Source organism: Porites lutea, chromosome 5, assembly GCF_958299795.1.
Source record: "Porites lutea chromosome 5, jaPorLute2.1, whole genome shotgun sequence".
Classification (NCBI taxonomy): Eukaryota; Metazoa; Cnidaria; class Anthozoa; order Scleractinia; family Poritidae; genus Porites; species Porites lutea.
The window spans coordinates 18964157-18971074 of NC_133205.1; the positions used below are offsets into that span (position 1 = coordinate 18964157).

Consider the following 6918-nt stretch of genomic DNA (forward strand, 5'->3'; position numbering starts at 1 on the left):
ATCTTAAGTTGAAGTGTGAAGTCTCTCGGACGAAAAAAAAGGTTCAAGAGTGCGATTATGTTTTCGGGTCGTCGACGACGTTCCAGAGAAGAAAGGAATGGATTTGTGAAAGCAGATGTCGTCAAGGAAGTGTTCGTTTACGTGTATTTGCGGGATTTTTTTACCCTTACAGCCTTCCACGACTACAGTTTATGCTTGGTGTGCATTTTACCCCAGCCTGTGTTTTACTCTTAGTCTGCAGTCTGCATTTTACACTCAGGCTGCATTTTACCCCTGGTCCGCAGTCTGCGTTTTACACTGACCGATTATGGAGCTAAAACTGAATGTGTTCACTACAAGAACTATGCTGCTTTATTGTTGTTTAAAACATTATTAATCTTAATAGCTGAACTTCAAATGAACGCACGACCGTTTTAGTAAAGAAAAATGAGAAGAAGCAGATCGGGAGAAGAAACTAAAATGTAGTTCATTCCTTTCTAAAGTTCACAAGCATCGACATCTTTTTACAAAAGAGTGAAAAAAAAATATAAAGATAACCCATTTATCGAAAGGAAAGGACAGCACTTACCTTTTCAGTCAGTCTCCCATTATTAAAATGAAATCATCGAAGAAAAGGATTACAAATCGATGTAGGAAAGCTTAGGAAAAAAATGAAAGTCCTGTTCTTGCAGTTCTCTGCGGTTCAATGGATACACGTCATCCAACGAATGAAGAGCGTTTGGCAGCCGCGTTCAGAAATTCGCGCCAAAACCGTCAAAACACGGTTGCTAGGATCCAGTCTTTCATCGTCCCGTCCGAGTGCGGCCATCTTGGTTTCTGAACGTTCGGATCGATCTAGATCTTTGAGATCTTTGTGCATGTGCTGTTTTTTTTTTTCACCGGTTAATTTAACAAACAATATGTGAGGGACAAGCATGAGATCTGAACTGAGGTCAGAGTAAAGGAAACTGCTTGAGCTTCGTACATATACAGCCTTGAGTTCGCAAGTAAAGATCGAAGTCAGTCTCTGTTTATCGATATTTACCTGTCGTTCTACGGAAGCAGAAGCTCAATGCCGAATGGAAGAAAAAAGTACGTTAAAGTGAGAACGCACGGCTGTTTTTTTGGTCATTTTTATCACACGTGACAATTTTTCTTGCTCTTTTGGATTTAAACGTAAGCTTCGATGCATGCACGAATGCATGTAAGTAATTTAGGGACCGATCGTTTCTTATGTGTGTTTCTATCAAATTCTGTGATGGTCCTAATGTCAATTTCATTTGCAGATTGGCTAATAGAATCGAGAAGGACTAAACTGAATTTGCTTTTTAATTGACATTGAAGGGAACTGATACTTTTAATTTACATCCGTTTTGAGGCGTTTTGCACAATTTATTTTAAATTACAGTTACATGTAATTAATGTTTCCATTAAGAGAGAGCAGTAGCTAGTACAATGTTATGCCTTTTAATGGTCATTTATACTGCTGCAGTAGATTTGAAGTATACTTATTTCCCATTGCAAAAGAAGGAAGAATAGTACTTTAAATAAACACAGGAAGAACGCTTTCATTTTGGTGTCTTTAGTGAAAAATTAAAGCTCACCAAAAGTTCTGTTCCATCTTTAATTACCTTTAATTGTGACATTAAATTTCCGAAAGGTTTTCTGTCCCTTTAGTTTACCTTTAATTGACCTTTTGGTTACATTAAAGACTAATAACCTTTAGGTCTCGTTTTAATTGTCTTTAATTTATTCCAAAATTAGCTATTAAAATGTAGCACCTTTAATTTCCAATTAAAGCAAATTTAAATGATCTTAGATCTTTCCTCATCTTTAATTTGAACTTAAACATTCGTAAAAGTAACGCAGAAAGAACGCTTGTATTTCAGAGTCTTTTCGGATACTTAATTAAAGCTTAACAAAACATCTTTGCGATTCTTGAAAATTACTAATTTCAAGTGACATTAAGTTGACCTTTTGGGTCAAGACAAACCACGTGCACTCGTTCGCTCGCATGAGGAATCCTGACTACTCTATATGGCAACCCAATCAGCGTCTAAAAAACAAATTCTATCCAGGAGGACCCTCGGCGTTTATGCCAGTCCAAAGGATATTTTCAAGATTCGCCTCAGCTGGAGTGGATGTAGAGGGGCAAAAACAAGTTGTGATGGCTCCCAATAACAGGAATGTTCAACTGTAATAACAATTGTTGCGGCGCTCATAAGAAAAATCCAGAACACACCCAGGCCTTTCATTTGACGCTTTACAGTATAGCTGGGTAAAAAGTGGCAAGATGATTTCTACTTTTACATACATATAATTATTAGCATCGTTTGAAACTAATGAATAATACTACTAATAAAAAGTTTAACTGGTGTTATCATGAATTGCTTTTTTTATTCTCTTTTTGTCACACAATGTCGCTGAAAGTTCATCTCAGTACCAAAGCAGTAACTGTGAATTCCTGAAAGAAAACTGAAGCAAGTCTTTTCGCCTGATATCGGTGGACACTCCATCGCCTGCTGCATAACCCTGTGTCAAAGAAAAAATAAAACCTCACATCATAATTGTCAAAACTCTAGAAAGCTATGGCTACTGTCATTGAAAGCACCATTTGCGTGCAATTAGTCATTCAAGTGATACAAAATTTGCTGCTTAATATGTGTTGACTGGAAAAGGTGCAGAAACTCAAAGATCTGACAAAAAGCCGTCACTCGCATTCTGCACCATAAGCAATAAAATCTCACATCAGAATTGTTGAATCTCTAGAAAGCTATGGCCACTGTCATTGAAAGCATCATGTTATTCAAGTAACACAAAATCTGCTGCTTAATATGTGTTCACTGGAAAGGGTGCAGAAACTCAAAGATCTGCACAGGAAGAACGCTTTCATTTTGGTGTCTTAAGTGCAAAATTAAAGCTCACCAAAAGTTCTGTTCCATCTTTAATTACCTTTAATTGTGACATTAAATTTCCGAAAGGTTTTCTGTCCCTTTAGTTTACCTTTAATTGACCTTTTGGTTACATTAAAGACTAATAACCTTTAGGTCTCGTTTTAATTGTCTTTAATTTATTCCAAAATTAGCTATTAAAATGTAGCACCTTTAATTTCCAATTAAAGCAAATTTAAATGATCTCAGATCTTTCCTCATCTTTAATTTGAACTTAAACATTCGTAAAAGTAACGCAGAAAGAACGCTTGTATTTCAGAGTCTTTAATTACTTAATTAAAGCTTAACAAAACATCTTTGTGATTCTTGAAAATTAATAATTTCAAGTGACATTAAGTTGACCTTTTGGGTCAAGACAAACCACGTGCACTCGCTCGCTCGCATGAGGAATCCTGACTACTCTATATGGCAACCCAATCAGCGTCTAAAAAACAAATTCTATCCAGGAGGACCCTCGGCGTTTATGCCAGTCCAAAGGATATTTTCAAGATTCGCCTCAGCTGGAGTGGATGTAGAGGGGCAAAAACAAGTTGTGATGGCTCCCATCAACAGGAATGTTCAACTGTAGTAACAATTGTTGCGAAGCTCATAAGAAAAATCCAGAACACACCCAGGCCTTTCATTTGACGCTTTATAGTATAGCTGGGTAAAAAGTGGCAAGATGATTTCTACTTTTACATACATATAATTATTAGCATCGTTTGAAACTAATGAATAATACTACTAACAAAGAGTTTAACTGGTGTTATCATGAATCGCTTTTTTTTCTCTCTTTTTGTCACACAATGTCGCTGAAAGTTCATCTCAGTACCAAAGCAGTAACTGTGAGTTCCTGAAAAAAAACTGAAGCAAGTCTTTTCACCTGATATCGGTGGACACTCCATCGCCTGCTGCATAACCCTGTGTCAAAGAAAAAATAAAACACAGCTCACATAATAATTGTCAAAACTCTAGAAAGCTATGGCTACTGTCATTGAAAGCACCATTTGTGTGCAATTAGTCATTCAAGTGATACAAAATTTGCTGCTTAATATGTGTTGACTGGAAAAGGTGCAGAAATTCAAAGATCTGACAAAAAGCCGCCACTCGCATTCTGCACCATAAGCAATAAAATCTCACATCAGAATTGTTGAATCTCTAGAAAGCTATGGCCACCGTCATTGAAAGCACCATGTTATTCAAGTAACACAAAATCTGCTGCTTAACATGTGTTCACTGAAAAGGGTGCAGAAACTCAAAGATCTGACAAAAAGCCGTGACTCGCATTCTGCACCATAAACAATAAAATCTCACATCATAATTGTTAAATTTCTAGAAAGCTATGGCCACCGTCATTGAAAGCACCATGTCATTCAAGGAACACAAAATCTGCTGCTTAATATGTTTTCACTGGAAAGGGTGCAGAAACTCAAAGATCTGACTAAAAGCCGTCACTCGCATTCTGCACCATAAACAATAAAATCTCACATCATAATTGTTAAACTTCTAGGAAGCTATGGCCACTGTCATTGAAAGCACTATCTTATTCAAGTAACACAAAATCTGCTGCTTAATACGTGTTCACTGGAAAGGGTGCAGAAACTCAAAGATCTGACTAAAAGCCGTCACTCGCATTCTGCACCATAAGCATAAAAACTCACATCACAGTCACTGAAAGCACCATGTCATTCAAGGAACACAAAATATGCTGCTTAATATGTGTTCACTGGAAAGGGTGCAGAAACTCAAAGATCTGACTAAAAGCCGTCACTCGCATTCTGCACCATAAACAATAAAATCTCACATCATAATTGTTAAATTTCAAGAAAGCTATGGCCACTGTCATTGAAAGCACCATGTCATTCAAGGAACACAAAATCTGCTGCTTAATATGTGTTCACTGGAAAGGGTGCAGAAACTCAAAGATCTGACTAAAAGCCGTCACTCTCATTCTGCACCATAAGCAATAAAATCTCGCATCACAATTGTTAAATCTCTAGAAAGCCATAGCCACTGTCATTGAAAGCACCATGTCATTCAAGGAACACAAAATCTGCTGCTTAATATGTGTTCACTGGAAAGGGTGCAGAAACTCAAAGATGTGACTAAAAGCCGTCACTCGCATTCTGCACCATAAGCAATAAAATCTCACATCATAATTGTTGAATCTCTAGAAAGCTATGGCCACTGTCGTATTTGAAAGCACCATGTTATTCAAGTAACACAAAATCTGCTGCTTAATATGTGTTCACTGAAAAGGGTGCAGAAACTCAAAGATCTGACTAAAAGCCGTCACTCGCATTCTGCACCATAAACAATAAAATCTCACATCATAATTGTTAAATTTCAAGAAAGCTATGGCCACTGTCATTGAAAGCACCATGTCATTCAAGGAACACAAAATCTGCTGCTTAATATGTGTTCACTGGAAAGGGTGCAGAAACTCAAAGATCTGACTTAAAGCCGTCACTCTCATTCTGCACCATAAGCAATAAAATCTCGCATCACAATTGTTAAATTTCTAGAAAGCTATAGCGACTGTCATTGAAAGCACCATGTCATTCAAGTAACACAAAATCTGCTGCTTAATATGTGTTCACTGGAAAGGGTGCAGAAACTCAAAGATCTGACTAAAAGCCGTCACTCGCATTCTGCACCATAAGCAATAAAATCTCACATCATAATTGTTGAATCTCTAGAAAGCTATGGCCACTGTCATATTTGAAAGCACCATGTTATTCAAGTAACACAAAATCTGCTGCTTAATATGTGTTCACTGGAAAGGGTGCAGAAACTCAAAGATCTGACTAAAAGCCGTCACTGGCATTCTGCACCATAAGCAATAAAATCTCACATGATCAGCACCTGGTCCTGCCTGGTGGCCTCTGGCAACCTGCATTTGTTTTGGTGACGGTGAAATAATTACTGCTTTTCGAGTATAGGCTCTCCAAGAAGATACCCCTTATATGAGAAAGTGATGAGTGAGTACAAGAGAAACGCAACTCGCTTTTCTAGGTAAATTTTGTGTACGCTTGAGCGTTTGTGCTTACCAGATGCATATGAATAACCTTATTGATGGTAGAGCTTATACTGAGAGAAAATCGATGTCAGCTTAAATTAGCTTAAATAAATCGCTCTTTAGGTTTTTTTTCTGGAAGTATTAAACATGCATCGCTATTTATACATTAACGATAAATAGAACTACGTAAAAATTACCTTTTGATTCCAAAATTACAAGCCCACACGCTTTCAACGACGTTTAACTGTGATTTTCCCGCCGATCTCCCGCCAGTGACACCAGTTTGAGCCATTGTGTTACTGGTCAGCGACAAAAGATCAGAGCGAGGCGCTTGCGCAACAGGGGACCAAATATAAAAATATTCGAAAAATAGCGGGCAAATCCTCTAAACTCCTTCGTCTTCAACTGTTGAGAGTTCGTTTGTCGGTTTCAAAAGGCTAGATCGTTAGCGCTTACGGCTTGCATCAATACTTTTTTTTTCTCGGAATTTATAATTGTTATTGTACAGCTGACTGTACAGCGAGAAAGCTTGTAGATCTTCGGAATTTTTTATTGTTATTGTGCAGCTAGAAATCGGTTCGCTATGGAAGGTCGATCGGCTGAAGATTGTGTTATGCTACTAGAGGAACTAATCCAAAGTAACCGAAAACTCGCCGCAGAAAATGAGAAGCTGCGGCGAGAACACGAGGCAGCTAGAAGAAATCAAACACAAGTCCTGCAAAGGATTGAGCAAAGGTTAAATGAGCGAGAAGCTCCTGGCGAAAGACATCGCTCCAGACGCAGGGATGCAGGGTAAGTATCAAAAGAAACGTGCATTTGAATGACACAAAGACGATTTGCTATAAAAAAAAATTACATGAAAATTATACATTACAAAACTGAAATGACTAAAGTAGGTGGACATGCAGAATGAGGCGTAAAATTGGTTTGAATGGTTTTGGCGCGCAAATCCTGCATAAATTACTATCGGTCGGTCAGATACACGACACT

At 37.8% G+C, this 6918-nt stretch overlaps 1 long non-coding RNA gene across 1 annotated transcript; it reads right to left on the reverse strand.

Annotated features, from left to right (window-relative positions):
• Positions 1-2392: 2392 nt before the first annotated feature.
• On the reverse strand, positions 2393-6273 carry LOC140937489 (uncharacterized). Its single transcript, XR_012165475.1, has 2 exons — positions 6126-6273; positions 2393-2511 (listed from the first exon to the last, which is right to left on the reverse strand). It is a non-coding gene; the product is annotated as an uncharacterized lncRNA (long non-coding RNA).
• Between the last annotated feature and the right edge of the window lie 645 nt (positions 6274-6918).